General features: G+C 41.5%; 1 protein-coding gene across 11 annotated transcripts in view; it reads right to left on the bottom strand.

Annotated features, from left to right (window-relative positions):
• The window catches only part of LOC138102991 (urea transporter 2-like), a 302,433-nt gene that overhangs the window by 50,619 nt on the left and 230,920 nt on the right, over positions 1-20,894 (bottom strand). The window contains exon 1 of one of the 11 annotated variants that reach the window (XM_069000884.1): positions 14,338-14,394. The exons of the other annotated variants lie outside the window; for them this stretch is intronic. The gene's annotated coding sequence lies outside the window, so the exon portion shown is untranslated. Of the gene's footprint in view, positions 1-14,337; positions 14,395-20,894 lie in introns of those variants that run through there. 11 annotated transcript variants of the gene reach the window in all.

Consider the following 20,894-nt stretch of genomic DNA (forward strand, 5'->3'; position numbering starts at 1 on the left):
AGCCAGCTGACCTTAAGGACCATCCTGTGTCATTCATGGACTCATGATCTCTGAGGGGTAGGTTGAAGGTTTTCTTTTATCAAGTACCACATGCTACTCCCGGAACTGATCAGTGATTTGAACTTTCACATCAGCTTTCACTGAAGCAAACATAAGGACTCCTGTGTCCATTTTGCTAATGGATCATAGAGATTGAAGGGCTCACTGAGGCCACATGTCAGTGGTGTCAAACACAGAAGCATCATTTTTCAGTCTAAAATTTCCAGATACTTCTGGTCTCTATTATTTATCAGCTTCTAAAACTCATCTCGCCAAAGCATATTCAAATTTAACGAGAAGAACTGGAATACCTCATTTATTATAAAGAAATTCTTCCCTGTGAGGGTGGTGAGGGCCTGTCACAGAGTGCCCAGAGAAGCTGTGGATTCCCCCATCCCTGGAAGTGTCCAAGGCCAGGTTGGACAGGGCTTGGAGCAACCTTGGGATAGTGGAAGGTGTCCCTGCCCATGGCAGGGGGTGAAACAGGATGAGCTTTAAGGTCTTTTCCAAAACCTTCTGTGATTCTATGATTTTATAACTATGGGCCATTTTGATTGAGATTCGGTGTGGAACACACAATACCTGTGATTTCTAGTAGAAATGGAATAGCAGTCATGAGAGTAAGAACATTTGGCAAAGTTTTTGTTCATAGTACTTGTAGAAAAAGGCAGACAAGGATCTCCTAGCATGAAAAGCAGATAAATAGGCTTCAGGGAAAGAAAATTTCTCAATGTCACCTTCCTAAGAGAAACTTCTGAGACCACAAATATAGCTTCCCTGATGCTAATACTATGCAGAAATGAAGCTTGGGCTATGTCACCAAGATACTCAGCAGTTATGAGGTGTATATTTTAGAAGATCATGTGAGGAATTAAGCATGAAGATGCCATTTAATTATACATTTATGCACTTGCCTTTTTTTTTTTTTTTTTTTTTTAAAGCAGACTCTTTGCTGAGCATTTACTTCTCTGAGTTAATGACAATAATTACATGAAAATCCATTCAGGCTTCTCAAGATGCTGAATTTGCAAACTGGCAATACAAATACTTTAATGCTCATTTAAATACACTGTAATTGCACTTGATTCTAAGTAGTGGCATTTTAAAAGCCGTGCCATTTGTAAATATTAGATGTCCCCCTCCCTGCCCTCACTTTTACATCAATCCTAGTGTATCTGGTTGATGTCAGTCTTGATAAATTATTCTGCTGAAAGAGCTGACCATAAAGAATAACATTTTCCATTAAAAATTAATATATTCCCATGCCACAGGTCCTTGCGTAAGCGCAATACAATGGTCTGTATTGTCTGTCTGTCAGCAGATCCATGTCTGATTTGTGGTTTACCTAGATCCTACAAAGTCCTGAGAAAAATACAGTTTTGATACCTGTCATTCATTAGTAATATTTATATTACTAATGTATTATAATATTTCCCCACTGGCAAGTGACACCTGCAGTCTGGTTAACTGTCAGCCAGGCTCACAACATGAAAGAAAAGAAATGAATTTTCCTCCTTATTGAATGAAAGCACCCAATTTTTGCTGCCTTCCCCTCAGCACTTGGTTTTCTGAAGGGATTTCAAGTGGCTCCCTGGTGGTTTGGTTTAGGATGGGCCCAACTTTCTGCAGCCCTGGGGAAAACTAGAGCAACAGGAAGAAAGTCATCAAGCCCAATTCCTTACACTGCAGGTCCTGATTTCACATCTCTCTGCTCAGAAACTCACTGGGTATCATGCCAAAAGTAGTTAGGGTTTCTCCCCTCACCTTCCTTTTGCCATGATGGACATCCTAGGACGTAATATCCTCTGTGCACAGGAAGATGTGCTCCCTTCCAGACTGAATGCAGCCTTGGAAATTTTAAACTTCTCCTTTTTTAGCAATATTTTTCTTTCCTTTATATTACTTGTCTGTGTACCTAATTATTGTAAATGTGGACAATTTTTTTATTCCATATTTTCAAGGAACACTATTTTGCTTATGTACACATTGTCTGTGTACATGTTTTGTGCCAACCATTTAAAAAATGCATTTTCTTTCTCCTTTGCATTTCAAGCTGTTCAGAAAAGTCTAGCTGAATGATGCCTCACCTGTGGAAGTGGCTTTGCTCAAGTGCTAACACTTGGCAAAACTTAATATCGATGAGGTTTTGTTTCATAAGGCTACCAAAGCGAGTCTTAAGTAATCTATTTGATTATTCTCTGTTTTGATTTTTCTAGTTTTGTGCTGGTTGACAATAATGCTAAAACCCAAGAGAATGTGATGCAAAACACTTCATTTTGTAGGAAAGAGGTTTGTCATTATTTTTGTGAGGCTGTTCCCAAATGGAATGAAGACAGCTGCTGAGAAATTAAACATTTTGCAACTTACCTTCTGTAGAAAGAGAAAAATGAGAGCTACCTGCGAGGTCAGGCCAAATGTTAAACGAGATCTTTGTAATGAGCATCTTCTAAAGATAAAGTTGACTCTCAGTCAGCCCAAGGATCCTACATTTTCCATTCTATTATGTTAATAGATATGGGAGTGAAATATCTGTCTCTCTTTCTTTTCTCCCTTCTCCTTTCCCTTTTCCTTTCCCACATAGGATTTGTTGCTTTCAGGGATTACTAGCCCCTTCAGTTGGATAGTGTCCTGGACTTTCATTCTAACTACATATTTAATATGAGAGCAAATCAGAGTTTGGAGTCAACCTTGCTCACATGAAGCTGAAGATCCATCAAATATTTTGTTGGTAGAAGATGCACTCTCTGTATGATTAAAATCCCCCAAAATTTCTTGTTGTGTGAGGCAGCTGAAACCAATATGGTTTCAAGATTATGTTTAAGTCTAATCTAAAGAAATCTGTTTCACAGTGAAAGTAAGCAAAAATGTGTGTTGTGTGGAAAAATTTGCCCAACAATCTACCAGCCCTTGCACATATTTCATTGAAGTTCGTCTGCCCTAGCTCAGGGATCTCTAAGTGAGATCTGAGGAGGTCACCCAATAACTGAAGAGCTATCCTAGGTAGAAGGGGTATCAATATAGTATGTTTCAAGACATATTCTTCAATCCTGTTTTACATAAGTGCATAACCTTTGTGTAAGTGTTGTAAATACATAAAATAAAAATTCCATGTATACCTTCTGTTAACAGTTATTGCAGTTTTGCTCAGAAGCTCATTCCCCTGTGGATTATTATGCATGTGTACCACACACCCAGAAAAGTGTCCAAATATTCCTATGCCCCACATTTTCCATTCTTTCTTCTAACAAGAGAATTGTCTGAAAGACTGGTTATTTTAGTGAAATGAAACACACTGATATGACATGCTGATACCCCACATATTGGGAAGAATGAAAGGATCTGCTTTTCTGTGAGAACTCTTTTGGTAAACTCACATGCTCGAATGATTAAACCCAAGGATTAAAATATCTTTTACAATGTGTAATTTTTTTCCTTTCTCTCAATAACTTTAACACAGGAAGGGAGGACAGAGGAAGAGAGAGAAATAAGCTTATATTCTTAACTTTCCTAACCCATATTCCATTCCAGAACTATAAGATGTGATAAAGATAGGTAAGCAGATTAATTTAGCAGACTTCCAGACTTCTGAAGCAAAAGAGGGAGGCAGAAACATTTTATCATTTCTGACATATGGAGCATGTAGTTCTGACTGCAATATGGAATGGATGATCAAAGTCATGTTTTCAATAGATTCTAGGAACATTTTTAGCCTTAAAGTCATTAGTAAACTTCAATTTAGGAGCTGAACCCTAAAACCTTAATTTGGACAAAGCACTCCTACTTGGGAGCATAGCAACTCACTCACAGGTCAAAATTTAATATAATTCTTGAACCAGGCATCTCAATGTCTTGGAGAAAATGACTAAAAAATACTTAGAAAATACCTTCAAGGGATGAGGATGAAATTGAGAACTAAGCACAGGAAAAATAAGAACTAGGGCTTTCAAAGAAAATTGAAGCTTTGGAGAGCCTTCAACTATTTTGATTTATATTTAAACATTTTAGAGATTGGAGCTTTGATTAGCTGAGACCCTCTCCAATTCCCCTTCAGATCTGATTTATGGGCAGGCTGAATCTCAGTAAAATGAAAGCTAAATGAGGTGTTCTTTAAAATTACCTTTGAACACTTAAAGAAGGTAAGGAAGAGGGCAACTTGGCTGGGGCTTACATGAAGGGGAATGGGATATGAGTTTTTTAGGAGCTGAAGTATTTTGAATACTAGAGAGGGGGAAGGAGTGGAAAGAACAGGATGTCAGGGTGTTTCTGATTGCTACATGTGATAGCAGTTATATATACATCGCTTTTGACTGGGAGATGCATGAAACTAGACTTGTTAGCACAAACAAGGCTGTTTGTGCATATGTAAGATGGAATTTGGTGGGGGTTTTGGTGTTTTTTTTTATTGTTGGGAAGAAATTTTTTTCTCAATTTACTGAAGAAATGGCTTTCTCATTTTGGTGTTTACAATTGATTGTCTCAGCCTGTCTAAGGTTATTCTGGTAGAAATTTTGTAGCTCCCAGGAAGCAGCTAGACACCTCCAGGTGAAATTGTGCCGGGGTGATTCACGGTGAATGACCCCACTGGCTCAGCATAGAATTATAGAATGGTTTGGGTTGGAAGGCAACTTAAGGATAATCTTGTTCCATGCTCTCTGTCATGGGCAGGGACATCTTCCACTATCCCAGGGTGCTCCAAGCCCAATCCAACCTGGCCTTGGACAGGGATGGGGCAGCCACAGCTTCTTTGGGCAACCTGTGCCAAAACCTCACCACCCTCACAGCCAGGAATTCCTTCCCAATATCCCATCTAATCCAGCCTTTTTCCAATGTGAAGCCATTCCCCCTTGTCCTGTCCCCTCCATCCTTTGTCCCAGGCTCCTCTCCAGCTTTCCTGGAGCCCCTTAAAGTATTCTCTACTCCAGGCTGAACAACCCCAACTCTCTCAACCTGCCTTCCTAAGACAGGTGCTCCAGCCCTCTGATAATTTTTGTGGCAATCATCTTGGACTAGCATCCTTTAATAATATGGTGAATAGAAAAAGTTCTGTACATCACCATGGTCTTTCTAGTCCTCCCCAGGTTTTGCTTTTCACATTGCCATTCTATCTAATAGATACACACTAACTAACACTGGCATTATCAGAAGCTAGCCAGAAACAGATAAAAGTGCTCCTTAAGGCAGTATCCAGGTCTACAAATGTTCTCAGCCCTATTCTCCTCACAGCTGCTGGTGTAGGAATTGGCTCTGCTCAAGGATGTGCACTTTGTGACTGTGGCACACAAAGGGTCAGAGTCTCACCCCACCAAGCTGCTGCAGTTGTCTCATCCCTGCAAGAAAAATATCAGGTGCAGAGGAAATTGCACATGATAATTGTTTGAAAACATGTCTCTTAAATGAAGTAAGGAATGTGTCATAAGCAGATGATCCCTGTGAGAGTGGTAGCTGCCAAAATCGTGAGTTAGGTCATGATGTTTGTAGAAGATTTTAATATTTTGCAGCTGGAATGTGCCTATAACGACGTATTCCCACCCCACATTCTTGCTGAGTTTGAAGGCATGGATACAAATGATTGCTGACTGGCTCAAAAACTTCCTTGCAGATACTGTGGATTTGTGTCTTGACAGCCTTTATCATGGCAAGACAAACTGTTGAGGTATTATGAGTGCAAAAGATTGAGTCTGACTGTGGGGGAATGTTTAAGTTTTCCTAGTTAGTTAAACAGCCGCAGGGCATCTTGGATTGGGTTCAGCTTCATAGCTTGGACACGGATCTCAGTTATCCTCTATTCTTGGCACTGGTCTTTGCTTGCCTGACAGCCTAGTGATGGGAATCCAGGATCTTCAACTATATAAATCTGTTCCTGCATAGGTGTCACCTCATTCTGCAGTTGCGTGCTCAGCATTCAAACATTTCCCCTGGTCTTTTCTCGCTGACAACTGTTTCTTCCCAGCGGGGAGCAGATGAGCCATGGCAAGCCATTATCACTCCTCTAAGATGATGCTGAGTGAGCTTCGACATCCGTCCTGAAGATAACCATGGTCTTGTGCAGTCAATGGCTTAGGTCTTTTCCTCTTTGCCAGAATATTGTCCCAGGAAGGCAGTCTCACCCTTATCAACATGAATAGCTCACATGCATATCCTGGAATGTGCATATGGGTGAGTAGAGGCCTTCTTGTGATATCTCTTGCACTCCTTGTAGGGTTTTTATTCCAGACACATGCAACAATTTTGCTGCCAGTGATGTGGCTGTTCACAGCCAGTTTGAGAGAGCCACTGTGTGTTGAGGAGCATGGTTACTATTTTTGTAACTATTGGCATCAAATAATAACTTAAATGGTGTTGCTTCTGGAATTAGCCAGATCCCACAGTTTTTCATCTTTATTCTTGAGATATTTGGCTTCCCCTGTCTCCCTAATCGCTTTCTTATGTGTTAAGTCAGGGTTGAGCCTTTGTGACGCAGAGCACTCTTTCATGCACAAGCCATAAAGTCATACAGAGTTTCATCATGCTTCCAGACAGAGAAATGGCAGCTTCTTAGGAGAATTGTATCGGGACTGAAACCTCAGTGCAGAAGTTCCCCCTCTCCACAACTCCTGGGAGACAGCAAAGGCCCTAAGAATGTCACCAGAGCTTCTTGCTTGCCTGAATGAGACCCATGGCTGAACCAAAGAAGGAGTTGGAGTAGAGGAAAAAGATCTGTGCAGACATGCAATATCCAGTCACAGCAGATGAGGCTGCTAATCCTTCTGTCTCTGAATGGCAGGTGCCATTGGTATTTCCTTTGGAAACCTCTCAGTATTGGGGATGTCCTGTGGCCAGTCCCAAGGAGGCTGCTGCCAATCCCAGAGAGCACATTGCAAGTGGTGATGGGGCTGCCTGCAAATGGCAACACACAGAGACCCCCACGATGATGTTCCCTGTCTGCCACCCACTATCTCACACGGAGACTAAACGGATGTCTCACTTCTCCAAAAAACTGGATTGCTTATTTCTTTGCAAAGACAGGATAGGCAATAAAAGGATTGCAAAGACAGGATGGACACCACCAGTCTGTGGCTGGAGAGTATGAACTGGGGGTATATAATGGCTTAAGTCATCATGCCATAAGCACTCCTGCAGGATAAACAGGAAAAAAGTAATGTCAAGGAAAGGTTCTGAAGCAGTTCAGAGGTTTTAAGAAGGAGAAAGTTGTGCATTTCTTTGTGCCTCAGGTCAGCAACTAGCTTTGTCTATCTGCACTCATTCTCACTTAGCTAACACCCATTCAGCAAAGAATTTGGAGATGTTTAAAACCATCCCTGTTCAGCAAAGCACAGAGGGAAGTGCTCCATAGGAAATATGTACTCAAATCCTTCTCCTAGGCGTCTCTTTGCCAGCCTGACCTCTGCATCCAAATTCTAGCTGAAACTGAACTGATGACAGGAGGTTTGGCTGAAGGATGTTGCTCAGAGTGGTATCACAGTTTGAATGTGTACAACAACTGAAATTTGAACATAGGAGCTAAACCTAATCTCTGATGCAGGTGCAAAATCACCATCCTTCTTCATCTATGGAAACCACCTTTGCTGGAGCTCTACTAGTTAGGATTTCTGACTAGTTTTATGCAGGAAAAACCAAAGTGATTTCTAAGGATCTCTATTGCATTCACACTGAGTTAACATAATGGAGGTTGTTAAACTGAAAAAAAAGAGATACCTCATATCTGGTCCCAGGTGCAATTTCAGATATATGCTGTCTGAAGCTGGAATGTCTGGATGTGTGGAACAAGGATGCTACTGCAGCTTGTCACTGCCTGGGTAGTGAGGGACAAGGTGAGTACATGAAATGGATATGTGCAGGCACAAAATCTGAATGCTTATAGTTTTTTAAAGGTGCAAAAGTTTAATCAGTGTAAATTGCTGTGGGAGTGCCAAGTCTAAAATAACCGAAAATTGATTCCCACTTACTTTGGAAATATCCTGGTGAACTGACAATTATTTTTGAACAGCTCCATGACTGCTGAAGTCCAAGGAAGTCTTTCCACTGATTTCAGCATGAGCAGAAAATTGCTGGATAATTCTAAAAGACCTCTCAAATTCAAGTTGTCCAAATTAAGTCAGCACCTTTCAGGTCTTTCTTTTCCTTGTCAACCCCTGTCCTAAAAGACATAATCTCCCATGATGTGTTGCTTGAGAACAGAATGAGTCAAGTGGAAAAAGGAAGGTGAAATCCTATTTTCAGAGTCCAGGCCATCAAAGATTAAGTGCACACTCAATGTTAGCTATTTACATTTCAGACTTTTCCTATGATGGCTACAACCACCTTCAGACTACAACTCCCTATCAAGAAGGAGCTGCAAAGCTAAGATTTTCCAATGAGTAGTTCATAGACAGCAAACACGTGCAGACCTATTACTTCTCTTCTGATATATACAGTTACTATATTCTATATAATATATGTAGCATGTATTTATAGTATATATATATATATGAGACTATATTCTGATGTATAGATGCACTGTTCAGCCCCCAGTCAGAGGAATGAGCAACACATTCCTCTTGCAATGACCATCTCATCTTCTACAAAATGTCCCAAAAATCACAGTTTGAGCACTAACTGCATCTCCCTGCTGTGGTTTAAAGTTGTGTGACAAGACAAAACTCTCCTGTGATGGCCTGGGTCATGATGTCATTGTTACATGCCAATTATAACAATAAAATAGCAACAGCTAAACGTTATCCAATGGCTGCACTAAGAATAGGTTGACTGAAATGTAATGACTATGCATCATCATTAGAGAGCTGCTGAGTCTCAGAGAATCTCTTCTAATGAACAATTGGATAATCACCAGCAAACGATGACTTTTGCAATTGAATCTAAAAGATGAACTCATTGATACCGTTGGATTATTAGGAGCTTATGTATTGATGTTCAATCATTCTAATAGATGTGCTTTTCTTATTGTAGAATATGACAGTAAAAGTGCTGTGAATAGTAATTTCCTAATAATAACCCTAATGATGCTAATAATACCGTAATCTTATTTAATCTAATTTAAATAGACAGAAAAAAAGACCTACTTAGAGCCACTCGTCTTTTGTTGGTGGAAATACTCTCAATATAAAAATTAAATTTCTTTCCAACTCCTTTGGCACACAGAAATCAAAGCCACTCACCACTTACAAATCAGGCAGGAGTCCCAAATCTGTAAAATCTTTAGGGAAGCACTACTGTGTTGTGTTTAATAGGAATGAATTTAAGCATCTGCTTACAGACTTTGCTGAACTGAGCTTTCTCAGGCTTTTGAGCAGGGACTCAGTTCTAAATGAGATTAATTTTGCATCCATGTTGGGATGTCTATTATTACCTGAATCAATTTAGTTTGTAATGAAGCCTCAGAAAATGATTGCATGAGTTAACAGAGAAGAAGAGCGTGTAGATGAAGGCATATGGCAAAGACACAGCTGAGATCAACTGTCTGGCACACCAAACTCTCAGCATATAGTAAATTTTCTTGACTCCACAAGTACTTTTAATATCCCATATCAGAGAGAAATCCTCTGAGAGCATGTCACCCAGGAATGGACTTCCCTCAACAGTATTTAAGATAAACTCCATCATCAAATATTTTCATTTGGGTCCACCCTGAGATTGCAATACCTTTGCTACGTGTATAAACACTTAAAATTTGACAGAGGTAATCCTGTAACAAGAATTAAATGCAACCCCTTTTTTACTGCTAGCCCTATTTCATCTGTGTGTTATATATGTGGTTTTGTATTTCAGTGATATCTTCCTTTGTGCAAACAAAGTCAGGATTTCTGTGTTTTGCAGAGCTGACGTGTCCCTGGGAATAAGGGCTGGATTCTCTTGTGGCTAACACTTCAGTCTGAGAGAGAACTTCTGGTTGCAAAGTTTTTATTGGTGGCAACGAGCAAGACAGGAGAAACAAAATCTGAATTCTGGACTATTTGTGAGGCTGACTGCCAGGCTAAAAATACCTTTCCTGCTCAGCAACACAGATGAGTGGTCAAATAAACAAGGTAGTTGTCATTTTCTCTGAAAAAGTCCCTTTTCAGAGTATAAAAGTAAGTTGAAAGCAAGCCAAGAAAGTTTTACAAGGGAGGGTAAAATGCCATGATTGCTGAAAAATTCACTGTTGCTGGCAGTGGTGTCTTGCTGGAGACACCATAAGTGGACTCAGTGGTGATGATTTTGTGTGGATAAAAATGGGACTGGGTGATTGCAGGAAGAGAAGTGAGGAATGGTGGTGGGATCCTGAACTAACTTAACCCCAAGCCCCCCACTTTTCTTTACTACCTGAGCTCCTAATGATTCAGCAGGAGCCAAGATGAAGGGTATTAATTCCAGAAAGATCTGGAACTGCAGGAGCTTGTGCACTCTCAGTGTCCAGGCTGGGGGTGTTTGGTAGGCAGGGTGATATCTGGCTGTGTCCTTGTACACTGAAGGAGATGGAATTCTGAGTATTCCCAGCTGGAAACCTTTTACAGTGGGAAAGGAAGGAGGAACACTACCCATTTCCCATAAAGAAACCGGTTTTCAACCAAGTAATTTTGGAAATAGGCGGGTGCATTATAAATCCCCACAATGCTACTTCTCTGGAAAACAGCACAGAATATGCAATTTTCTGACAGAAAGTCAGCAGCTTTTTGTTACTCTCAGTTTTTCAGCCCCAGCATTTGCCTGCCCACCAACCTCGGCATCAAATGAGGAACATGCCCATGCGCAGGAGAGGATTGCAGTGCAGGTACCAGATTAGATGACCGTGCTCTGGTAAACCCTGCTCACCTCGCCTTAAAAGTGGCCCCCAAAGTCACTGTGGGCAACTCCAAACTAGCTCTGGCTTGTGCTGCCTGTTTGTGGTGTCAATGCCCAAGAGGATGAGCAGGGTGTGAGGCTGCCTTGGGCCATGCCTCAAGTGTATGGAGTGTGGTGGTGATGGGACCTGTCACAGCACAGTTCCCCTGTGAGCATCTCCCTCCAGGAGGGTTTGAACAGACCACGGGATGATTGTACTGCTCAGTTTATCCCTGGGAGCCCTGGGATTTAGGTATTCCTACCTGTCTTTGCTCCTGCAGGGTGTAGTAGAGGCGAATGTGCTCCTCTGGGACACCCTTGCTACTGAGCGATCCCAGGGAGACAGACCGACAGAGTGTTAAAAATAAAATTAAAGGAAGGCTGCAAATGACAGAAAAGTTGAAGACAGGACTTTCAGAGAGCACAGTTTGTCAGGAAGACAGCTGCTTTTTATAGCATGCCTGGCATGGCTGATGGCAGAGACATTTGACATTTAGCTCTGATTGAGTGGCAGGTGGGGAGAAGGCAGACAGAGATACAGTAAGCAAATCACTTGGGAAGCAGAATTAGGAAGGGGCAGCATTTGGGGAAAGTTGTGCTGCTTTGGCTGGACTTCTTGGCTGATTCACAGTGCTTGAAGAGCTGGATCCAAAGTCCCTTGACATCACTCTTCCATTCCTTCATGGAAGGAAAAAAAAGAAACTCAAAGCTCCAGAAAAATGAGTTTCCTTACACAAGGGCCTGCTTTCCCCAGGCTGTCAGAAGTGCCTGTGTCCAGCTCTCCTTCCCCAATGAGGCAGAGCAGGATTTGGTCCTCAGGGGTGACAGATCCAGGGACAAGGGACAAAGAACTCCGAGGTGGCAGTAGTAATTTCTGGGGTCCCCACCTTTTCCACTGAACTGCTGTTGGAGAGAAAATGGGGTGATGTATGAGGGGGATTACATCTAAGGCTGTCTTTCTTTCCCCTTGACTTAGGGAAACCCAGCCCTGGCACAAGAGTTTGAGCAACTGGAAATTTGTTGAAATGGAAATGGGCCTTAGGGTCTTATTTTCTCCATTTGCAGAATGTGGGTGCCAGCAGGGACCTTCCTCCCACTTCCTGAGGTGCCTTTGGAATTGCCAAGGGCTGGGTTTTCATTCTTATCACTAGAAGGGACTTACTCCCTGCAGGACAGATTTTGTCTGTGACACTGAATGAGCCCATGGCTTTTGGTTGCTACCCTTGGGCTGTTTGTACACAACACTAGATCCCTGCCAAGCACCTAGAACAGGATAACACACAATGTTGTTTTTTCTTTAAGTGCTTGAATACTTTCGCTCTGTTTCCAGCCCAGCCCTGATCTGTGACTCATAAGAAATAATGCTGGTCACTGTGAACTGGGGAACCCCACAAAAAACTGGGAGTAAGTCTCTTAACATCTACTACTTATCACATGGACCTACTGATATATTTGTTCCAGACTTGCTTGAGCTCCATAATTAAATTTACTACATTTATGAGGTCTTCCTTATCTCCAAATACATTTCCTTCTTATTTATTGTTCAGGAGACACTTGGCAGAAGTAGTTAAGTACCTCAGTAATTTACAGTCATCATTAATTTCATGACTGCCAATTTGTTAGTGTTTACACCTTCTGTACAAGCAGGCAAAGTATTCGATACAGTAAATGAATTTATCCCAAAACATTTTTCAGGCTGTATTTGTTAGTGTGAGTCTTTCTTTGTGAGTGCAAGGATAAACTGTGGGACAAGAGAGGACAGTGTGAGCACGTGGGAGATAATTATCTAGGGTCAAAGATATGAGGGATTCCGTCAGGCAACCCTTTTTTAACCTGTGTATGCCTGAAGATCTTTGTCTAGAAGATAAAGACAGAGCATGCAAATTGCACTGAATGTTAGCTTTGGAAAAGAGAGAGATTTGCAGAAAGAAATATTATTTGCTCAAGTATTTTCTTTTAAATAGGAAAAAATAAATAGTGCTTTTTATTTTCGTTGTTTTGAACTGAAACATTTTGAACTGTGGACCAGACCCAAAATGGCCGAGGAACAATTTTGTTTCAAACTCTGTTTGACTAAGGTGCTATGGCATTTCATGCAAGCTGTGATTTGAATATTCATCATCTCCCATAGGCAAAACTTCTCCCACCAGGTTTGTGGCATAGCTGCTTTTTCTTTTTCTCATCCATCTCAAATTCAAAGTGTTGAAAAAGTCCTACTGCAGGCCAGCTGTCTGGAGGCTTATGTGTAATTGTACTCCTGCTTCCAGCAGAGAGAAATCTGTGTAGTGCTAGGAATGATGTGTTGATGTTGAGTTTATACCTTGTCACAGGCTCAGTATGTATCTATTGGAAAATGCATCTACTTTCCTTGCGCTTTTCTTTCCTTCTGAGAAGTGGGAAAAATAACTCTGGGCAGAAATTTCTTTCTGAATAATTTTTGGGAGTGGGGGTACAGAGGAAGGATTTCAGTTTTATTATGATTTTCCACCTAACATCTTATTTTAAATGAATTCAGCCCCCCAAATATTTTGAATATTGTGCCACAGGGAGATTGGAGTTTACTGCTAAACCTTCTGTAATATATCAATGCTTTCTCTTCTTACTGAAGGAAAGTTGAACATTTGGGAAATCTCCGACAGTGAAGTGTTAAGGGAGGTGTAGTCTTGCTGGTGAGTCCAGCTTTCAGGTGAGAATGGGATGGCAGGCAGCAAAATACACTGCTGAGACCTTCATGACAATCCTCCTCTAGTAAAATATATTTGCTTCTTAGTAGTGCTTCTAGTACAAAATAAATTAAAGAAAGCTCTTTGTGGAAAAGAAACTATTGTTAATTAAAAATTACTCTTCACGAAAGCATCAGTTTTCTAATCATAGAATTGTTAAGGTTGTAAAAGCCCTCTAAGATCACTGTTAACCCAGCACCACCACCTGGTTTACCACTAACCCTTGTCCCCAGGTGCCACATCCTGACAGATCTTAAAGCCCCCTAGGGATGGGGACTGCCCTGGGAGGCCTCTGCCAGGGTTGGAAAACACTTTCTGTGAAGAATTTTTTCCTAATATTTAATATAATCTTTCCCTGATGCAGCTGGAGACCATTTCCCTCCTCCTGTCCCTGTTCCCTGGGAGCAGAGCCCGACCCCCCCGGCTGCCCCCTCCTGTCAGGGACTTGTGCAGAGCCACAAGGTCCCCCCTGAGCCTCCTTTGCTCCAGCCTGAGCCCCTTTCCCAGCTCCCTCAGCCACCCCTGGGGCTCCAGCCCCTTCCCAGCTCTGTTCCCTTCCCTGGACACACCAGTGCAAAGATACTTGCAGAGGAAATACATCCATAAAACACTTGACTTTGCTATTTTGCTTTCCATTTTCTGTATTTTTGTATTATGAATACTGCAAGAATTTTGGTTTTCATTTGAGCATCCATTGTATTGCTAATGTCTTAATTTGATAAATAATACTACTACTACTAATAACACCAGTAATAATGCTCCTTTGTCTGATAAGTACCTGAGAGCAGACGTTATCCACTTCAGGAGGACCATGAATGGAGATTTTAGTTGTTCTCCCTCCTGGGTCCCCTGGAGCTGCTGGAAAGGGTGAGAGTGGTCTATGCATGCAACACGAGGGAAGCCAGATGGGTGATAATGAGGCAGAGATTCCCGGGACAATAGATAGCTGCAGGAACATTGCAAAGCTCTCAAAGCGTTTCCTGAGATCCTCCAGTTCCTAACAAAAATTATTGGCTTGCTGCAGGAATTACTGGGTGAAAACCCATACTCGCTGTGATGTTAATGTAGGGACAGATGCTCCCAAGGGTTCTTTACAACTAAAGAATCCAAAATCCACTTAATACAGCTGTGCTTAGCCCAATGTTTACTCATAATAAAACATCATTAGAGAGACCTAGCCTTGAATTAGTGTTGGCTTTGTTCTGATGAAATCTGGCTGTACAAAGAGTATTCGGAGAGCCGCTCTGGCAGAAACACCCACTGTTGAGAGCTGCCAAAACGTGCTCTGCTTTACAGGCGAGGTCCTACCCACGCCTGGGGAGCACTGAGGTGATGAATAAATTCACGACTTGCCGGAGAAACAGCTTATACTTTTTCTTTTTGCTCCACTGTGCAGAAAAGCCAGCTGGAGGCTGCAGTCGGTGAGGAAATCTGGGGTCATTCCTTGCTCTGGGCAGCGTGTCGGCTGCGGTGTGTGCTTGTAAGAGAGCTAACAGAGCATCCTGCGTGGTGACCCATCTGGCCTGCTCCTGTGCAGGTAGCAGGGTTAGTTCAAGACAGCAGAAATCCACTATTCCCACCTCAGCTGTTCTGGCCTTACTAGCCTTCACTGTTTTTGCCTCCTTCCTCAAAGCTTTTGTTGTTTAAGGGTTTTTTTCATCACTCAAGGAAAAGAAAAAATTAAAGAAAACCCCTTAGCTTGGTGGCAAAAACCTTTCTCATTATGGTTTTTTATGTTGGTAGAGGTCTGTTTATATTTGTGTTAACTGCTTGTGTAGTTTAGCTTAGGCCTGTTAAAAGTAATTAATATTCTAAATGTACAAATGCTCACATAGGACATTACTCACCTGCTGTGGAAAGTAATGAAACTCAGTGATTTAGACAGATCTTCTGAGAGAAAAAAGAGGGAGGAACCTGAAGTGCCCACATGCATCCTTTAAAGATTATTTCAACTGGAATGAGTCAAAATAAATATTGCAAATTGCACATCTTAGACTCCAACAAAAGTATGCACCTACCTGCAGGACAGAAATCAGAAGTAATTTGTCCAGCATTGATAACTAAACATGGGAAAGAGGAAGGCAGGGAACATTTATGGCAGATTTCAGCAGGTGGGATGGTTTCTTGCATGCAAGACTGCGAAGAGCGTGCTGCTCTGAGATCTGTGTCCAAGTAGTCAAAAGAGAATCACTGAGGTTGGAAAAGACTTCCAAAATCACCAAGTCCAGCCTTTGACTGATCCCCATCTTGTCAACGAGACCAGAGCATTGAGTGCCACATCCAGGCAGTTCCTGAACACCTCCAGTGGTGGTGACTCCACCACCTCCATGGGCATCCCCTTCCAATGCCTGACAACCCTTTCATTGAAGAAACTCTTCCTCATGACCAACCTGAACCTCCCCTGGTGCAGCTTGAGGCTATTTCCCTCTGTCCTGTTAATTGCCTGTGAGAAGAGACCAATTGTATCTTTATCCCAAAGCACGCATGGGGAGTGATTAAAACCTGAGTATTCATTGCATAAAGGAGAAAAAGGGATCACTTGTTTTAGGGAGGAGTGAAAGAGAAAGTTTTTATAGTTGCATAGCCCACAATCAAAAATTGAAACAATTCAAAAGATATTTTTGAATACCATTAAGTGTGTCTTAATTACTGTGTGTTCTGCTTTGCATGCCTTAGGTTTTATTTGGGCAATTTTTGGAGGTGCTGAGGAGCAGCAGCATCCACTGCTTTGAGCTCGAGTTGAGGGAAGTCAACACTGTGAGAAGAACAGGGCAAAGTGTGGCTGAACTGGGGGCATTTCCAGGCAAGGGTTCTTGAGCGTGTTCACTAACAGATCCCTGCAGCACGTCACAAAGGGACTGTCCTCAGCTCACTGCCATCCTGGAGCAACTACAAATGTGGCTAGGGTGGCCAAGGGATGTAGCAATAAATACTGCTCACTCTACTTGAGGAGATTGTCCAAAGCAAGGAGAGAGCTAGACCCAGCATGTGGTGCAGCCACTGTCATCACGAGGAACCCATTAAGGTTAACCTCTTAAAGATAATGCTGGTCTTTCTTGGGTTGCCTCCATCTTCCCCTAGACTTTTTTCAGTAAACCTCTCCGCACGTCTCACATCAGCTGGTGTTTTCCTGTCCACAAGACATCGTGAGATTATGTGTTGGAGATAATATCACCTAACATCCTCCAGCCGGTATCATCACTGTTAAATTTTACATGGCTAATGTCAGATATTTTATTTAACAGAGAACTTCCCTTCACCCCTGCCCACAGATGATATTTCTTCCTTCCATGAAGAATGATGGCAAACATTTCTGACAATAATTAATTTTCCGTTAATTATTTTCTATTTCTGTACAGTGTGTTCTTTTTATTCTAGCTCTCTTACAAATTTGGCGTTGAGACCCCTTCACCCTTTCCATCGATTCAAGTACAAGGTTCCATTCTTCATTAAGGCTATTTTAAAATCTGCAAAGAACTGTTTTCCAGATGTGGATATGCACAGACAGTAATTGCACTTCATGATCACTTCCAGCTGCCCTACATGCCTGCCAACAAATTCCCATAAGGAGTGCATGTTTTGTGCTGCAAATCAGGGAGAACATTGTAAAATGATAATGTGTTGCACACTGCGGTACCTACAAGAGTTATGGACTTTATAACTGAACTAATTGGAATTAGGCTTTACTGTAAAGGTCAAGAAAATTGCAAAGAAAGGCAATCTTAGTAAATTAATCTGTTGGGTTGTTTTTGAGTACTATTGAGCACCTGTTTGTTCGATAATGTTATTTTTTTTGGTGAATTATATAGTTGAATACCCTGTGGATGCCTTATAAGCTTGCATAACATGGATATGGCTATCTCGTGTTTTGAACTTGGACATGTAATTAGATACCACATTTTCTTGTACCAAAGAAAACATTTGCCTCCTGGAACTATTCTGGTGTGACCAGAACTTCTAGCTATGGATCACATGTTCTGCAGGTGTTAATAGCCTCAGTTTCATTGATACCAGTAGAGATATGTACACACTGCTAGAACTGAACTCAGTACTGTATTTTTGTTATTTCAACAATTTAATTTTTAAATAGGTGTTTATATAGTTCCATAGCAGTTTTCTCCCTTTTTACTTGCACAACCTTATGATTCTTGGCTGAGACACAGTTTAATGAAAGAAGATCAACAGAAGACATCATTTATAACCTCAGAGAGAATAATAACATCCTAACCAGCAGAGCAAGTGCTTTAGCAGCCTTTAAAAAAAAAGTCTAGTGGAAGGTGTTCCTGCCCATGGTAGGTTGGAATGAGATGGTCTTTAGGGTCCCTTCCAACCCAAACCATTCTGGGATTCTGTTAAAGCAAACAGTCATTCTTGAGCCATCAATCTTCAATTTTTTCTACCTTACCTTTTGATTTTTTTTTTCTCAGTGAAGATGTGGATTGCAATTTTGCTAAGTTCTGACTACAGGTTTTCTTCCCTTGGTCAGCTTTTCTGTTGCCACCTCCTTAGGTGTAGTTCCCACATACCCTAGAGATCAGATGTCAAAAAGTACTCCATTGACTAAGTCTGTGTCTCATGAGTGTTTATCTCATAAATTTGCTTTCTACAAATACATTAAAGCCTTACTAGAGGTGTATTCAAGCTGCAGTTCTTTTCTGGGAAGTAACTCGCTAACAATTTTCTGTGGTCAGGATTCCTGGATTCAGGCCTCCCAGTAGCAAGGAACATTGTGGCTCAAGGTGCTTTCTGTGTGAGGTAGATGTAATATTTATGTAGGCAGTCCCTATGATTGCTCCTGATGAATACACATCTGAATACTTTTCTAGCTGAATGAAATGTCCTAGCAAAAAAAAAAAAAATATACTGCTTAAGTGTCAGAGCTACAATAAAGAAAAAGGTAGTGGAAAATTAGACTTCTAAACCCCTATTTCAACTGCCCCGAAAGTGCTGGTAAGCTTTGTAAACCTGGTGAGCACTTGGCAAGCCCTGTCTATTACTGGGTGCAAGACACAACTGAAAATGGAAAAGTTAGGAAATATGAATTCCCTAAGGTTTCTTCAGTGTGGTACCTAAAGCAGCTTAAGAAAAGGATATCATTATCCTGCTACAAAGTTAATCAAAATCTGTCAGCCACATAGGGCTGTCAGTGTTCAAGAGGGATCTGGAAGATGCTCTTAGAAATATGTTTTAGTTTTGGTAGTCCTGCAAGGAGTTGTACTTGATGACCTCATGGTTCCCTTCCAGGTTGAGATGCTCTGATTCTGTGATAGTGTGGTTTATTTTAGAACATGACAAGCGAAGGAGAGGGGATGATTCTGAGGTAGGCTGTAGGAGGGTTAGGTACTGTAGAGAAGTCTACAAGGAGTCTCCCTCTGCTTCAATTCCCCTGCTGCAAGCAACACCTTCCCCTCATCCATGTGCTCATCTTGCTCCGATTACAAAGGCAAAAAGGGGCTTGAACAGACTCATCAGCTCCAGAAGTGGATGACTCCTGTCCTGCCAGCTCAGTGCACAGGTGTCATGGGATTGCATCAGCCTGAACCCCTCACAAAAATATCCCACACAAAGACAGAGGCACCTGTGGAACAATCTTGATTATATTCTCTCCTGCTCTCATGAGACCATGCAATACCCTATAGCATTGGCATGTGTTCCCCTGAACAAGAACAGACCTTGGGGCTGCAAGTGTCACCTCAGCATCCTGAAGTGCAGAGGGAGTAAAGTCCTTCCTATGAAGTCACCAGACTTTTGAGTACTTTTTACACAAATGTATGCACATGGACCCACCTAAAGGCATTATCTTCACTCTGACAAAGCATCTCTCATCATCCTCTTAATTTCCTGAAGCTTTTCGTGATCTTCAATATATTGTATGGTAACAAGATGCTAATTTTTCCTTTACCAAATGTGAGATCTTCATAATAGAATGTACCCTGTTGGGTACAAAATACCTCTTCCAATGCACAAACAAATCAAGGCTAAAAGGCAGATATCTCCATCTGAGCTCTTCATCTTTGGTTCATATTTTTTTCATATTCAATGGTGAGAGGTTCTGAATCATCAGATTTAAAATTAGAAGTATTGTCCTTTGGAGTGCTTCCAGCGAGTAGGGTGACCAGCCAGGATGACTTTTACATTTGAAACCTATAAATTTGATCACCTACATCCCAAGCTAAGTTTATTCACTAGGAGAAAGTGGTAGATTCTACCAGAAGCTTCTTCAGGACTCCAAGGATTGGTGCCTAGGAGTAGGAAGCAGGAACAGTTTGATGATGCTGATCCTGAAGTGGGTCCTCCAGTTATTGATTGACTGGTACAACATCTCTGATAGCTTCAGCAAGCACTGCTCATGGCTGGATGCCTGATATGGAGCCCAGTGTGGTGAACAGACTCTCAACTGACTATTTGTTGGATTGTATGGTGGGCCCTGTGCCTCCATGTGGCATTATCAGCCTGACAATGCAGCTGCAGCAATCCTTTCTCACTGTAGGAGGAGGTCACTGGCCACAGCAGCCCAGTAGGCAGCCCTTGCCACTTTCTAGAGAAAGTTCTTTTCTTTCCATGGTATTTGTCTTGGTAGGTGGGAAAGCACTTGTAGCTGGGCACAGGAAAAGGAATAATTATCTTTTGTTATGAAGTTTTGTCATAACTGTGCCTGTATGTGCTCTGGGGTAAAAATTCTCCAAAAACATTATTTTATTGTGCGCCCATGAACAATCCTTCATTCACAACCCTCCCACACCCAGGCATTCACACATGACCAAGGTTCATAGCTGAAGATACTCACTGGTGCACAATTCATCAATGACTCTTTTCAGCAGTGAGCCTTTCTGATGATGGATTTTTTTACTCTGCTCTCCAGCTGACCCAGCACCTCAGCTATCCCGGTGTCTAGCCCAGAATCTCTTGGTTTTCTCATCTCCCTTCTGTTTAAACATATCTATTTCTTAAAGTTAGGGCTTATTGAAATTTCAGGAGGAAAGAACTCCTGCCAAGAAATACAGTTTTGTCAAACCTAATTTTTGGCAAGAGAATGTCAGCTCTACATACGTGCATACACAAAACTTTGCTGGTGAGAAATTCAAAAGAACAAAACCATTTTGAGTGATCATTTCAAAACAAGATGAAATATTGTGTTACAGTACAACCTAAACTACCATTTTTTTCTTTTCAGTGAAAGTCCCCCACATTTTTATAAATCATCATTTTGGTTTGAAATGTCAACCTGAGATAATTTTCCTTTTGGGTTTTCTTGGAAACTTCTCCAGCAAGTGAATTTTTTTAAAAGCCTACAATCCAGGAATGTTGGGGTTTTTTTTTTTAAGGAAAAATGTT

The sequence above is a fragment of the Aphelocoma coerulescens genome (genome assembly GCF_041296385.1).
Source record: "Aphelocoma coerulescens isolate FSJ_1873_10779 chromosome Z unlocalized genomic scaffold, UR_Acoe_1.0 ChrZ, whole genome shotgun sequence".
Classification (NCBI taxonomy): domain Eukaryota; kingdom Metazoa; phylum Chordata; class Aves; order Passeriformes; family Corvidae; genus Aphelocoma; species Aphelocoma coerulescens.